At 40.8% G+C, this 16,569-nt stretch overlaps 1 protein-coding gene across 1 annotated transcript in view; it reads right to left on the bottom strand.

Annotated features, from left to right (window-relative positions):
* st6gal2a (ST6 beta-galactosamide alpha-2,6-sialyltranferase 2a) overlaps positions 1-10,935 on the bottom strand; it is a 52,261-nt gene extending 41,326 nt beyond the window's left edge. Inside the window, exon 1 of the mRNA XM_080037746.1 lies at positions 10,764-10,935. The gene's annotated coding sequence lies outside the window, so the exon portion shown is untranslated. The remainder of the gene's footprint in view (positions 1-10,763) is intronic.
* Between the last annotated feature and the right edge of the window lie 5,634 nt (positions 10,936-16,569).

Below are 16,569 nucleotides of genomic sequence, written 5' to 3'. Positions count from 1 at the left end.
GAATAAGTGAACATTTTCTTCTGATATTCTTTTCTACTAACCTTGCAACAATAATGGTAACTGATGCAGCATCAAAATGCTTAGACAACATACACATTTTAAAAGCGCAACAATGAACTTTTAAATAAGTCTGAAAAAAGTCTGATTTTTCCTCTGACGATCATAAATTAACATGTAACAGCAAACGAGATAATCAGTACAAAGAATGATATTTGTTCATAGTTTTTCTGAATGCCTTTGTCACGGGTACGCTCACCCAGGAACTACAGCTGGCATAGAAAACACTACCACTTTTGTCAAAAAGGGGGTGCAAGAATTAACACACGTTCCTCAGAGCACCTTTAAATGCATGATATTTTTTTCTAAACATAAAATAATGCAAAACTCAAATGACTAAAATGTAATAAAACATTGCTGTCAAAAGACAAAAGATATTAGTAGGTTCCAAAGTTAACACAGTTTGATACAAAAACACTTACGAATATAATACAGTTAATGTTTCTGCAGATCTTCAAGGGAGCCAAAAGCTGCTCTAACGACCATATTTTCAGATACCTTTTTTTATGTAACCACATTACTGTGGACAATATGCGCCGCGGCTTCCTGCTGTAATATTCTCAATGTGTCTGCAGCACAGAAATTGCCAGAGGTGACAGTACTGAACTCTAGCCATTATTTGACTGCCAGGTAAGTGACTGGACAGCCCTTAGGGGAATACAGCCGCACAGCAACTCACAGAAAATTGCTCAGTCCACTTCACTATGCGGCGCTGAGGAAACAGGGTGGTGTGTTGTGAATACCTTAATCAAAGCCTACTTTTAAAAAATAAATAAAAAATCTCAATGACGCGATCAAAGGTTTTCTATAGGGAGGTAATAGTTAAGGCTTTGGCATAGGAAATGAATGGCCTGTATTTAAGCAACAAAAAAAGGTTGACAAATAGACTTGAGTTGGTAAAGTCTGATTAGGCTTGAAAAAAATTCATACATGGTACTTAACACTGGAATCAAGAGAAGAAAAGGAAACCATAAAAGAGTCTTTCAAATGGATGACTGAGATACTACAAAACCAGACTGGTCCTTCTCTATTCTGCACACCGCACTGCAGAGGGGATGCAAGTGTGCACGTTCTCTACAATAAAAACACTGACCAAAGGGCTTGTTCCTCATAAAATATTAACCCCACAAGAGTGGAGTTGTTCTCCATCTAAAAATATGAAGCAGTTTGCTTTTAATATTCACCTTGCAGCAGTGCCAGCAGCTACAAACTAATACATCACCGTGAGGTTAAAGAAAAAAGGTAACAAGGCAAGGTCCACTAAGCATTTGTGTAGCCACAGACTAAAGCATGAACCGTGTGCTCAAGAGACATTTTAGGTTTCTGAATTCATTTCTGAACTCTGAATTTCCAGAACGATTCAACCAGGATTATTTGAACGAAACATGGAATAAATTGAAATATGGAACATTATATGCTTTCTTCAGTATGTAAGAAAAGGAAGAAACAGTTTTAAAGATTTTCCACCAGTTATTACACGAATGAGACACAATTAGAAACAGGCTGTATCTTGAAATAGAGGTGGGTGTCTGGTGGGTGTATGCACCTTCACTACTGTGGCCCATAGTTATTTATGAAATTGAGATCGAGTGGAGTTTTTATTTTTTTATTTTGGTTACCTCCACCAAATCGTTCCTTAAAAAAGGTCCAAGACCTCATCCGAAGCAGGCCCTCATGAAAAAGAAATAGCCTGCTCATTTCATTTGTGCAGCGTTGGCCAATCAATTAAATGCCAGAGCACGTTCCTAGTGGATTATTTGTTACATCAATGATGTACTTCTACTGTTTACAAAACAAACTAGTTAATTTCCCCAATGGTGCGTTTTGAAGAATTGGATACAAGTCTCGGTAGTATGTTAACATGGCATCATTAAATGGTGTTGGAGTTGTTCACGGCAATAATCAGCTTTTGCCAGATTTGCAGTGCTTTTATTCCTTGTTTCTATTGAGCAATACAGTTTGGTTTGGTAAGGTACAGCAATTATTTGTGTTTACACTGTCAAAATTTGGGAAGGTTACCCAACTGACCATACCGTTCTGTGTGGATTCCAATTATTGGGTTCACGATTCGATTCAAAATCGATTCTAGATTCAAAACTATTCGAGATTAAAAATGTCTCGATTTAGTTTAAAGGTGGATTTCAGGATCTACTCCAGCCCGCTGTTTGCTAAGAGGCATTGTGGCAAATTATGGCATGAAAGCAAATTAAAGTCCATGCCTTATCTTTTTATTGTGAAGCTTGTAAGGCATGTGCGTTCTGCGTATTTGAATTTTGGTGGGAGCTTCCAGGCTGCTATTTCGATGTTCCATTCACAATTAATGGCAGTCAGATGTCTTTAGAGGTTTTAGTCCATACGTCTGAATCCCATGTTGGGAGAGGGAACTGTGTAATCCCTGGACTATACTCTGAGCAGGTATAAACACATTGTACGACTTTGTCCCTTCAGCCATGCTGAAACCTTAACTCTACTTGTCTAAACTAGTAGCCTAAACCTGATTGTGGATACATTTCCAAGGTGAAGCTAATCCTGTTTTAAAATCAAAATGAAGGCCTTTACTGTACTAAAAGCAGATGACAGTTTTTGTGGACTGTGTGGAGTTCATGCTGCACTCCTGAAATGTAACATATTGCACATTGAATGAGCAAATTAAAACCTTTTCTCTGTTAAACAGAGCTTGAATAAACTACCATTCTAACATTCTAATATCTGTTCTATGCACATATGAAATGAATAAATTAATTAGTACCCAGGCAAGACAACACAATGTAAACTTGTGAAGCAGCTAAGGAGCGTTTAATCTCGCCATCTGAACTGTTATGCATGAGACAGATATCCCACTGATGGAAATTAACCATCTTCCCACATACCCTTCTTAAAACCTAGATTATTTTTACTTGGAGCAAGATGAAAGTATATATGCCTCAGGCTTTTGGGCTGCCTCAAATGAAAATACATTCCTGACTGCAATTTAATCCTCAAAATAATTTTTCACAGATTCCAGTTACAAAACTGTCATTAAAGGCCTACTTCACCGGTTTGAATATAAAGGTGTATTGAATTCTGAGATCCTATGTAGTATAAATGTGCGAAAAAAATTGAAATCGGTTCATCCTAGCCTGAGAAAAGGCAGAAAGAGTGTTTTTTTAACCCTATATTTCTCTTTCTCGTGACATCACAGAAAGAGAAATATAGGGTTAAAAAAAAACTTTCTTTGTAAATATTACTGTGATGTCTTTTACTGTGACATCACAGTAATATTTACAAAGTACGTTTTTTTTAACCCTATATTTCTCTTTCTGTGATGTCACGAGAAAGAGAAATATAGGGTTAAAAAAACACTCTTTCTGCCTTTTCTCAGGCTAGGATGAACCGATTTAAAAATGTTTTGCACATTTATACTACATAGGATCTCAGAATTCAATACACCTTCATATTCAAACCGGTGAAGTAGGCCTTTAACGCAGAGGCACTTGTGCAGGTATTGATCTTGTGCCATTTTCAGGGACAGGTGTAATAGGAACCGCTCAAACTTAGCCAATGCAAGGCGTAATATTTCATTGTACGACACCCACTTCTGTGTTTTTTCGTATCATGTATGGGAATTTGTGTTAGTTTCAGAGCAGACGAGAAAAATGATACACTGCAAACAAGAGCAAAGATGTTCTGAAACAGGGACATTAAAAGTCACTTGAAGTCCTGAACTGAAGTGCGAAAATAGATCTCAAAGAAGCAGCATAAGAACGTACTAAACTAAGCATGTCTCTCTCTCTCTTTCTATATGTCCTCACTTAATGAACCCTCTGCTACAGGCCCACCCTGCTTTAGCCTCCGGAGGCAATGAGGTTATTACCGTGTGGGACATCTGACTTCACCCTGTGTAATTATACTGCCAGCGTCCGAGCTCTCCAAAGGGTCCACTGCACTTCATCACATCCTGAAACCCCAAAATGCAGCTGTTAAGAATAGCATGTAGCCCAAACGGCTGGCCACCTAAGTCCATATACAGTAAATGAGAAACTAAAGACACAACGATGTCGAAGCTTAAGCACCTTCTTGTTTTGTAAAAAACAAACAAAATCACCAAGACCTATTTCATCCAACTTTGTGTTTTATCTGGCATTGCAGCGAATTCTGTAGCACAGTTTCCAGGCCAGAGAGGAGGGGAGAACAAACTCAAGACACGGTTGATGATAAATTGTACCTTTTTTCTCTCAGATGGATGAAAGGATTATTTGCTTTTACTCCCGAGGCGAAAGCTCAAAATTCAGGGGTTAAAACCTTCCTTACATTTCCTGCCAAGGTCTAATCCTGCCGCTGTTCCAACATGATGATGACATAATGAAAGGCTTTCTCCTCCCTCTACTACTCACCTTCTCTCCTTCCCCCACATATGCCTTATTATATGACCTACATTTAGCCATGGTGCTGTGCATGCAGATGTTAGTGCAGACACTGCTCCACTGACTGTGTCTATACGCGTCTTTTCCAAAATCAGTCATTTCACTGTTATGCCCTTACCCACGCAAGAAAAAATAATTAATATTGCATTGGCTCCTGCCATCTCTGTCCGTGAGAGCAAATGTGTGTAGTTACTGTACCGTGGCTCGGCCTACAGGTACATGTGACTATCTACCAGCACTACATCAACCGGCTCCCCACTACTGGCACCTAGCATGTGGAACTGTGAACGCACTGCAGGCGATACAGCTCATTCCAGCCATCCAACTGCCTGCCAATCACTTATACTGGAGCATGACATTGCCTGACTGCACACATACAGATGCACAGGTACAGTAAGTAGTACAAACTAGCTCTGAGACCTAAAGTGTAGCTCTAACTACAGACACAAATACTATGGAAAATAATTTCAATTTCAGCTAATTTTGCCTACAAGTTAAGAGGCCTTGTTTTCTCTGACTACAAATCAACGTGCAGGGGCTTGAATGTAATGCATGACGATGTGAGTGTGACTGTTTCTTTGCACCAGTATGATGGTCCAGCTTTCAACACAAGACCAACACGCATTTTTGCTTGCTCACTTAAAGACTGTGGAATTTGTACATGATGTAGTTACACGTCAGTCAGTATATAATAGATCAAACTGAACTTTTACAAGCTATAGTGATGTTTTCATTCACATGGTGAATGATCACTTACTTGGGTAACAGGTAGTCCAGTGGGTTTAACAAAGCAGCATTCACTGCCTCCATGGCAAAGAGGAAAAAATACATGTTTGTTTTAATGTTAACAAAAAACAAGATTCCTCGTGAAAAATAAGCATATATCTTTATATGCAATCGTCAAAGAAAACAACCTTCATCCGGATTCTCTCTTGGTGCTAGCATGATCAGAATCACGCGGGATGAATTCATGCTGCTCCCATACTCAGTCCAGACCAGAAACGACTAACTCCATTAAAAGACTGATCCCGCCGAGGCAGATTAGGTCTGTGCCGTCGCCTGCTATCCTCTTTCAGCCACAACACCGATTATATCAACCGTGCGAAAAATGTCTATTTCTGCAAATGCTCACTAAGACACTCATTAATCTTGCTCCAGAAGAAGCGGCAACACCTAATAATGGCCAAAGGGTGCAGGGAGGCGGAAGACTCTCTAGCACACGCACACTTGTCACAGTCCATCCGGTGTAGAAAATTCACACCTGATCCACATGGCAGAGAGGACGCAACGGGGTCTTATTTGCTGCATCTATGTGCAAGCAAATGTCCTTCATTCTGCAGAGAGACATCTATACCATAAAACTGAGCTGACAATTTAAAACACACACACACACACACACACACACACCTGAAAAAGGATGCTTCACGACCAATTAGCCCCCCTCTTTCAGTCAGAGCACCATGTGAAGGGCTCATGCGCCGTGTAATTATCAGAGCAGAGGACGTGTTTAATTTAAAACCAGCACCACTGACACAGCCCTTGAGAGAGAGAAACCAGCCTCTGACTCACTCAGAGTGAATAACGGACAAGAGAAAGTCATCAGCCATCAGACATCCACTGATTGTTAAACATTTAAACAGGGAGGCAGAGTTGAAAATGTCAATCTGACAACGATGTAGTTAAAGCACTTTACAAGGCACGGTGGCGCTAATGTTTCGGTTTGAACCGAGCCTCCACCTCGAGACGAAAGGACGTTTGATGACAACGGGGTTGGGGGGGGGGGGGCTCGCGGCGGTAAGAGTTGAAGCATATCTGACCTTCTGAGAAAAAAACCTATTTGGATAAATCACACGGGGCAGCGGTTTCTGATGACAGGCTTTCACGGTGTGAGAGCCCTCTTGAATGCAGCCTGCCAACAGCAAGGTCCTATGAAGGAAATGCGGCACCATGGCCCATAAATACACCTGGGAGTGCAGACACCTACAGCGGGCGGGCGTTAGATGTGAGAAAGGGGAGAAAGTCCACTTAAAAGCTAATTTCACTGTTCCCTTTTATTATGGAGGCGGCACAGACATAATGCTTGCCTTGTACCATCAGACCACATGACTATTTGGCCTCTCACACCTACAGTGCCCCTTACTCCACTTTGTTTTCGAAATAGGAATTTATTCACATGGTTACATTTCTCGCTTGGCTATGTTTTGAACATTAAAGAAAAATTGACACGAAGCTGTTGCTCCAAGAGCTAACACCAATAAATGTCATCTGGTCCAGACACAGAATAGATCTTACAGGTTAACATATGTGCTGCTACCGCTCATGCTTCAGAAAAGATGCTGACTGGATTTGTTTATGTCAGCGTTTCACGCACACTGGCTGTTTGCGGAGACAATCATGTTTAACTGCCCAGAGAACAAGCCTGCTAATCTACAGCTCTACAGCCATTTTCAGACAGCTTAACCCCTCCATAATCTCGCTGAACTCTGGACACTTACTTCTAAACACAGACTGAGATTAGCAGCCTATAAGAGATTTATAGCACAACTGTGAAACCTACGCCACAATAAGCTGCTCAAGCATCCCATGTCACTTTTTAAGACGACTCAGCATAAAGGGTAGAGAGAGAGAGAGAGCACAACACGTCAACACACAAGAGAAACAAGCGCCTAAACAGCTCCTCTCTGGAAGTTTACAATCTTGTTAAGGCTGGTAATAACCCCCGGACGTCCATGTGTTCCTTGTGGAGAGCCCTGTCCTCGTAGAGCTTGCGCACTCAGCCGGGAGTGAGGGGCACAGCTGGTCTTGATGACTCCAGCGCTCGGGCTTTCAAAGGCTGAGCTCAGATAACTGCTGCTCTGGTCGGTTAGCGCATCTGAAATTACACCTTCACCTTCCTTGAGTGCCCTGCCCATCCACTCTGTCCGTCCACTCCTCTGTACTGTAACTCCACATTACAGGCTGGAACAGTTTCTTTAAAAAATGAAACACTATCCCTAGCTTCTCCCAGCAATACAATTGACAACTCATTTGTTCAAATTCAATCATATCAGCTTAAAATGTGATGATATGGCAATGATGAGTTCACAACCATATCATCTCATGGTTAAATCAATGAGACTGTTCTATACAGCGTCGAAGCCATAATAGTTCCCTATTTAAAAAAAGGTTGGGGGGAAAAAAAGGTGCATCACTGGTGGTGAAATGATCGACCGTGGCACATCTGTCTGGGAAGAGACAGAAAGTCTGCATCCCTTTACAGTCAAAGTACGGACAGTAAAGAAATGTGTCCTGGAATCTGTTTCCTATTTTTTACCCACAATGCTCATGCACACACAAGCACACACACACCATCACAACGATCTGTGATTCTCCACAACGTAACTGCATATTTCTCTAGCTAATATGAACACATGATTTTAATTCATTCTGAATTCACATTTTCGCTCTGCGACTTCCTCTGGTCCGATGCCAACCAGAGCAGTCAGTCTGTGACTAACTCAGTTACTGTGTCCTCACTGACAGCAAGTGTCCATTTAATCACTTAGTATTTTTAGATTTTCAGTATTTCCTCACTGATCGTTTGTGGCTGATAAAGTGTGTGTGGGTTTTATTTACGATGAAGCTTGTTAGCAACAAATCATGAATTTAAATTTCACACTGTTTTTTTATAGTTGGTATTAAACACGGTCCGTTGCATTAATTTATTCTTGTTTGCCCCCCCATCTTATCTGGCTTCAGCTGGCTGTCCGCATGATCGGCTGTGTAAATCCACAATAAATTTAAAAAAAAGCTTGTCGGGGAATGGATCAACGGAGAATTAAACATCAACATAGTCTATTTTTTATCTCAGTGTGAGCTTAGCCATGCTCTCCATGACTTGTTTTTTTTGGGGAGAATGTGAATCACATGTTCTTTCTTTTGTCCATATTTTGTCATTTCTGTGAGCAGTCATTTCTTGGGGGATAGTGGGTGTAACCTAGCATCATGTGATCTCCTGATTTTAGGTCATTTTTCTCTGTATATATTGCCTACTTTGTCTTCACATGGATTTGCTCGACGGACACCTAGTGTATCAATTAGAAATTTGGTTGAGCTTGAAAAGTGAAGGTGAGTACAACCTCTTTTTTTTAAATATTTTTTTGTGAAATTTTTTCTAATGGCGCAATACTGAAGAACAGTCACTTCCAGAGTAAAATGCCAGTATCTCTATAGTGAAGAAAGTTGCAGATTTTGCTTAGAATTTACTGTAAACATTAAGCTGGTAGAAATCATGAGAAAATGGGGGTCGGTGTGGAAAATGGCTGCAGGCCTGCTGTATAGTGGTTCACCATGGCAGGATAAAAGTGGCATATTGTTAGTGCATAATACAAAGAGAGCGGCTCTCCTACACACCTGAACTCTGTCGGCACACGCAGAGGGAGGCCGTCCCGTTAAAGACAATAAATATCCAGCTGCAGAGACAAAGAGGTGTCAGCCTGTGCTGTAGCAGTAATTAGATAATCATGTGTAAAAGCAATAACGCAGATGGCCTGTGAGAGTCACAACCTTTTAGCACAGTGGTGACAAGTACGTGCATTTATCAGGGCTCCATCACGATGATGCATCATGAAAGAGGGTAGTTCACTTGCTATGAAAGAAAATTCTCTGGCAAAGAAAAGATAAATTATTTAGCTTCTGGCTTTAAATAATGCTCTCTGGTTTTAAGAACATTGTTTGCCAAATGTACCTTTTGTCCTCGTTAAGAAGCTCTGAAAAAAGTTTTGGAAACCAGAGGCCACATTACTATTCAGCACACACAAACAAAATGACACTTTTTTTCCTGACGCAATGTCACTATAACCTGGAGAGAGGCTTTGTATTTGTCTTCTTCCCCGTGCTGTTTATGCTGCCAGGGACGAATAACAAAGAACAGGATATACTGCCTTTGATTCTTGTGGACTTCACAGAAAACAGTATTTGTATTCTCCTTGTAATGAGTTTCAGTCATCTTTTCCGACCTCTGGCCGCCACTGTTCTTGAAGGTGATGTGATCATGCGTTTCCCTGACATTGAGATAAATGTTGAGAGCTCATAGATAAACATCCACTTTTCCAGTTGAGGATGAGATCAGACATCAGCCACACACACACACACACACACACACACACACACACACACACACACACACACACACACACACACACACACACACACACACACACACACACACACACACACACACACACACACACACACACACACACACACACACACACACACACACACACACACACACACACACACACACACACACACACACACACACACACTTAATTGCCCTTGACACTTGCATGTTTTCCACTGCTTTTAAATCCTTTCACTGCCCTCAGTCGTGTGATGTGAAGGAGATTGGCAACACAATACTTTTGTGTTTAATTTGAAGCACTTGGGTCCGAAAGCTGAGATGGTATCTGGCTGCCAGTAATTAAATTGCTCCTAACCCGCCTGCTACAATTAAGATGAGGAGCTGCAGCTGTAGATATGAACAGTGTAGTGATGTGAAATAAACACATTTCAAGAAGAAGCACGTCTCGTCTCTCAACAAGATCAAGCAGCAAGAGTATAGGCTTATTCCAATAGAGTGTCAAAAGAGTGACATAGACCTTTGCTTGCAAATTCCACTTGTCAGCTTTATCTTAGTCAATAAGGCATTTGCACAGGATATCTGTCTTTTTGATGATCACAGGGCTTTTCAGATGGAGCTCTTCTCTTGGCCTAGGTTCCCTGTTGGGTGTGAGGTTTAACACCATGTGCATGAAGCTGTTTAACAATAAGTGAGAGTTAAGGGAACAATACATCTCTGCACCTTTCTCCTCAAATTGTAGAGCAGCAGCGTGCGGGGCCTGGCTGTGAATGAACTGGAGCAATCTGAAATTATATTACTTTTTTTTAAGGACAGCATGGTCCATCACACACAGTCAGCTTCATGTGTCAATAATGTTCCTCGTCCATATCAGAAACATTCGATTCGTGCGCGTGTGTGTTAGTGTGTAAATACTAAATGAGCTGAGCTGTTCAATAAGCCTCCTGTGATAAACACCGTGATCCCGTAAAGTAACGGACACAAAGAAAGAAGCCTTTTCTGCTACATTCTCTTTCCCCTCTGTAACAAACCCCTAAATATTGTCTCGTTTTACCCAAACATCGCGCATGCACACATCCTCCCCATTGTGCTGCTGCCGCTCCGGGTCCTGCACAAAGCGCCCCGAAGCAGCATAATGCAGATCTGTATGGAAATGCAGCGGAAAGCGAACAAAGCCTTACCTTAAAAACAGTGTCGCTCCTCACTGGGTGCTGCTGCTGCACGGCCACAGTCCATTTTATTCCCGTTCGCCTTGTTGTTACACAGCAGCGAGCATGCGGCTCGGACGGGCTCGCCTCTGCTCGGAGGGAGGGAGAGAGATATACTACGCCGAGCCGCCGGGGCTGTGTTGTCTGTCACACTGTTGCTGGCCTTTTTTTCTCCTCGCATCCACATCACTTTGACTTTGAAGGGCGGAGCCAGCGAGCGAGGGGCTGATTTTTTCCACCGCCACGGCCTGGAGGAAAGGATAGGAAAGGGGGGCAGAAGGTAGGTAGCGAGGAAAGTATGGATAGAGAATGTGATACCGTTCCTGTCAGCATAGACGGATTATGAGATAATGGGCCCCTGGGGACAAACTCTTAAAGGGCCCCCACTCCTCCCTATCCAGTCAGATACACTGACTTTTCCACACAGATACATTCAATTAATGGCAAAAACATATTAATTAAGTCAGTGTTTCCCACAGGATTTTGGGATACTGTTGGAGGGACACTGGTCCTTGTTGGGTGGTCCGGGGGCATGTCCCCCTGGATTTTTTTTTACCTTTTTAAAGTAAAATGCATCAATCTGGTGCACTTTCAGAGGACGTTTTAGAGGCTATATCAAATCCTGAGATGCAGAAGGAACATTATTTTTCTGATTTTTCTTAAACAGACAGGCTTACTCAAATCAAAATAGTACAATAGATTGGCCTGCAGACCCATGTTCTATGATGGAGGAGCCCATTTCAACAGATAAAGGGTGGATAGCTACTTTATATAAACAGTATAGAATTTACACATAGAAAGCTTGTTTCTGTATGTGTGAGGGGGCCTTCAAGGCCCCTCATGAAGCCTCTTAGACTGAGCTACTAATGCTGCTGTTGTTTTTAACTTGCTTTTGTATTTTCCCCCTACTAGTTGAGGGGCCCATGATGATTTCTGTCTTGTTACATTTTAATGAGTATCCTTGTATCTAGGCTAATCCTTTATGGGCCCTGTTATTGACTTGAGTGACTGAGCTCTTTGACTATGCAACATGAAAAGTTACTATCAGTATCTCTGGCTTAGGGCCCCCCTGAGCGCTTGGGCCCATGGGCCTGTGCCTGGTGTGCCCGTGCAGTAATCCACCCCTGCCTGTCAGCAGCAGCAGGAGGGATGTCAATGGCGGAAGGAAGAAAGAGAGGAAACAGGAAGGATGGATGGAGGTAAAATATATTTCTTTTAAATTCCTAACTTTTCCAGCCGTTTCATCAAATTAAAAGAGGAGAAATGTGGTTTCTTTTAGAAAGTTTGATTGATCTGTCTGTAAATCAATTAGTTTAGCTTAGTTTAGCTTAGTTTAGCTTAGTTTAGCTTAGCTAAGCGCTGTTTTATTCATCTGTTGACCTAAGCTAGCATGGTAGGCTAGACGTTTTCTTTTTTCTAAACTTAGCTTCTTGAATAATTAAACAAATTATATAGGGGGGGCTCAACAGTGAGGTTCCGGAAGTAAACATCCCATTAATTTTCTCCAAAGACGATTTGATTATAAGCCATCATTTCATAACGATCCAAGGCAGACACAATGGTAGGCTATATGCTCCTGTAGATGACACAAGTTCGTATGATATAGGCTAAACCTTGTTTTAAGACAATCTTGGTTTATTCGTGATCTCGGGGAGAAACATGCACTACCCACAATCCTAGAGCGTTACAGCGACATCTCTGATTGGTAGGGCCGTTGTTACCATGAAAATGTTTACCATCCACAAGAAATTTGAGTGTCGGCTGGAGTGTAGTTCACGGACACAGTGGTTTTAGAGACAAGGTAGAGAAATGATGACAAACGATATACACACACTTTATATACACGAACTATAATATGCTACAACAATATAATTAACAATATATACACTATAATTAAAGATTAATGCAGAAAGAAGGTCGGTGCACGTTGAGAAAAGTGTGCAAAACCATCGGTGTAATGTATTTTGGAATGAGTAGTTCCTTCACTCACAGATAAAAATATGTACACAGTCTTGTACCTTTTCCCTTTTCCCTTTTCTGAGTTTTTAGTTTTTTCTTTTGTGCTGTATAAAATATTTTATAGTCACGAGTACTGGGGTAGATGGTAGATATATGAAGAGATGCCACGCACGTACACGCGAGTCACGTGACATAGGCCTATGCGACCAGAAAAAAGATCAAAGAAAAAAAAGCACGCACAACCTCAAAGCAACATGCCTGATTTATTTACTCACTTTAAGTCCACTCACAGTGGTCTATGACGAGGCTAGGGATGGGGCCGATCCGATCCAGTATCGTATCGGGTCCGATATGGCCGAAATCTGCGTATCAGATATCGGACTGACAGCTCCGATATTAAAATCCGATTTTTTTTATAATTTTTTTTTTTTTTATAATTTTTTTTTTTTTTTTTTTTTTTTACTATGTAAGAGCGAACATGCGCCGACGTTCGGTGGAGGGAGAGAGGACATCACTTTATAATTTGACATACAGTACTTATCAGTTTGTTAGCCAGTGAGCTAACCAAAGCTAATCCAAGTCAAGGAAGTGGAGAGGCTTGTGACAAATTCTACTATGTAAAATACAGCCAGAGAGAGAAAGACTGTTTAGACAAACAGACCACCACATATTCTAGTGGGGCAGAAGTGATCATTGAGAAGGATTTCTGCCTTTAAGATAAACCTATATGCATTTGTGTATATTTATTGCTCTTTTAAATTAGAATTGCTTAAGCCTTCCTAGCCTAATACATAACATCACCACCAACGAAAAAATGTATAACAATTATGATATCGTATCGGTCAGTATCGGTATCGGCCGATATCCAAACCCCAGGTATCGGAATCGGATCGGAACTAAAAAAAGTGGATCGTCCCATCCCTAGACGAGGCAATAAAGGAATAAAAACACAGGAAGTTAAAAGCTCCTGGACACCACAACAGTCATCTACTAAGGACAATGTACAGTGCAAGAGCCTATCCAGCCAGCTCATGAGACACAAAGAAATAGCTTGCCCTCACATTCCTGCTATTAACAGCATTAGAAACGGTTTATTTTTATTTTGACATTATTTTATTCAACTTTTACATTTTTTTTCACTTATTTATTTGTATTTAGGCTACCTTGTCTTTCAGTTCAATTATAATGCCTATAATTAAAGTCAAAAGTCATGGTGTTAACAGAAACACCAGTGTTAAAAGTAAAGTAAATGCATGATGTTCTTAAATCAATGTCACTAAGTCTTAATGAATTGTCTTTATAATCGTCTTTAATAATCGTGATTACAATGAGAATCGCGAGTGACAGTCTGAATGAAATACTATTTAGCTGGACAGAAGCTCCCCTTTCTGAACCCCACACCGCTCTTAAAATTCACAAAATGTTCGCCTTTACTGTTGCACATAGTTGTGACCCCAAAAAAGTGGTTCCGCGTACTCACACCCCAAAGGACCATTCTGAGCCAGGAAAAACCCTGACTCCCAGCTGCTTGCAGTTGCCTCATATTTACCAAACAGATATGCCCTCAGCTAAAAAAGTATTTCCAGAATTGTACTGTATCGTTAAGGAAAGAACGAAGTCAAGAGAAGCTTGCTTTGTGTTTTCCCACCTTTTTGGCTTGTGACCCCTCACGCCCCGAAGCAGCAAAATGCAGCGGAATGCGAATAAAGCCTGATATTTAGGGAAAAGTTTAAATGATAAAAAATTGCTTTCTTTTTTGTGGCAATAATCAAGTACTAATTCAGTCATCCTGTGACAATATGGGAGCTTCAACCCCAGGTTAACAAAACACTGCTTATTAGATTGAAAGTGGTTTGCAGGATGTTGATAAATGAAAATAGAATGAATCTGAAAATATTTAAAACATCACACAACATACCCACTGTCTGTCACACTCCAAACATGCAATCAAATGAATGAAATTCAAATCCTATTTAAACCCAAGGGGTAAAAGTGTGTTCAGTATAGTTGCCTATACTGTGAGTCATCAGTGGTTTAAGTTCGTCAAACAGAAAAAATGGGTCTGATACGGGAACCATATCAAACCATGCCGTTTTAAATTAACCAATAATAGGAGGCAAGAGTGTATATTTACAGGAGTTGTTACAGATGGATATGAATGACTTTGTCCAACAACATGCCTATATGAAACAGGCACAAGTTTCCTTTTGCAAACTAATGGTAAAAGGTGTTTCGTTATCAAGTAGAAGTGAGGCCTTGTTTCCACAATGATTGTAATTTATAAACCAGCATTAGACATACATGCAGCGTTGTAAATCTTACTTAAAGCAGCTCCGAGTAACATTTAAATATCTTTTAAACAGCCTCATGTTTCCAGGGCTACCTTTACCTGCCACTAGGCCCTGGGGCTGAGAGGTTTCGTAGGCCCCCCGGGCGGCGGTCTTACAATAAAAGTTAAAGCCATTTTTTTTTGAGAGGCCCCTAATCTTCGTAGGCCCTGGGGCTTCAGCCCAGGTAAGCCCGTGCATAAAGGCGGCCCTGCATGTTTCCTCTCATAATCATAAATTACCTTTAACAGCAAACGAGACCATCAGTGCAAAGAAAGATGTTTTTATTGGTGTGAATGCTACAAGCATTCACAGTATTGATATCCTACAGTTTTCAAATTATTATTCCGCCGTTTCTTCGCTGTTCCATATCTTCAACATACTTCAACCTTCAAACCTGATTCACATATCTACATGTTCAGCTCTTCAAGGACTTTATTGCTCCCCTTCAACATTTAAAAAAAAATCATAATTTCATATTTTTTCAACGTTTTATGAAAAATATTCAAATCCCAGCCACTCATTCATACATATTCCCACAAACTTCATATACCCTTCCAATTGTTCAGCTATTTCAGGACATTAATTTGTATGTTTCAGAATTTTTTGGAACCTCCGCAAAATTCTGAGATAATTCAACTTTTATGAATTTTAATATTTCATGCAAAATTATGATCATTCCTACTCGTTCATACTTCATCGTGGAAACTCCATTAAACGTTGTTCCTGTTTGTCTTGCACAGGTGCACACTTTCATAATTCACAATTTTTTCATAAAATGTATAACTTCAGAGATATTAAAGGTTTATTAAACATAAAAGTCTCTCCATGCAAATGAATAGGGAAGGATCCAAACGCGAAGCGTTTGGACATGACGCCAAACACTACTCCTCATTCATACTTTATCCTAGAAACTTAATTCAAACAGATAAATATTCAGCCGAGTTCCCTCTTTCATAGCTCATGAACAATTTTTTCAACAAATGTATAGTTCTCACATGAGCCAGCCTTGTTTGAAGGCACGCAAAATCAAAATCAAACAGTGAGTGGATTGAGCAACGTCGCTAGAAAAGAGGCCAAATGTACTCCATTTTCAACTTGCTGGCCTAGCCAAATTGTTTACACTACAGACCCAAATTTCACACTGAATATTAATTGGAATCTTCTGGTTCTCACGGTATAATTATTTGTCTGTCAGACAAGCGGTTTGCGAGATACGGCCATTAGTTCGGGCTTAGCGTTCATTTGAAATCGCCTGTCTGTTTCATCCCAGAGGGGGAGAGATCTCTAACTGCATGCATAACAGCTGTTTGCAATTGACACAGTGATTAGCTGTCAATCTCTATAGAGACCTCTGCACCTGTCTGTGACATCATAGGCTAATGTAGGTCAAACTCCAATCATTAGGATCCATAGAGAGAGAGAGGTAGGGAGAGACACACACACACACACACACACACACACCCTACACACACCACAGAGACACACACACA

The sequence above is a fragment of the Ammodytes marinus genome (assembly GCF_949987685.1).
Source record: "Ammodytes marinus genome assembly, chromosome: 12".
NCBI lineage: Eukaryota > Metazoa > Chordata > Actinopteri > Uranoscopiformes > Ammodytidae > Ammodytes > Ammodytes marinus.
The sequence above is the reverse complement of the archived record's forward strand: the minus strand, read 5'-3'. Positions and strand labels throughout refer to the sequence as shown.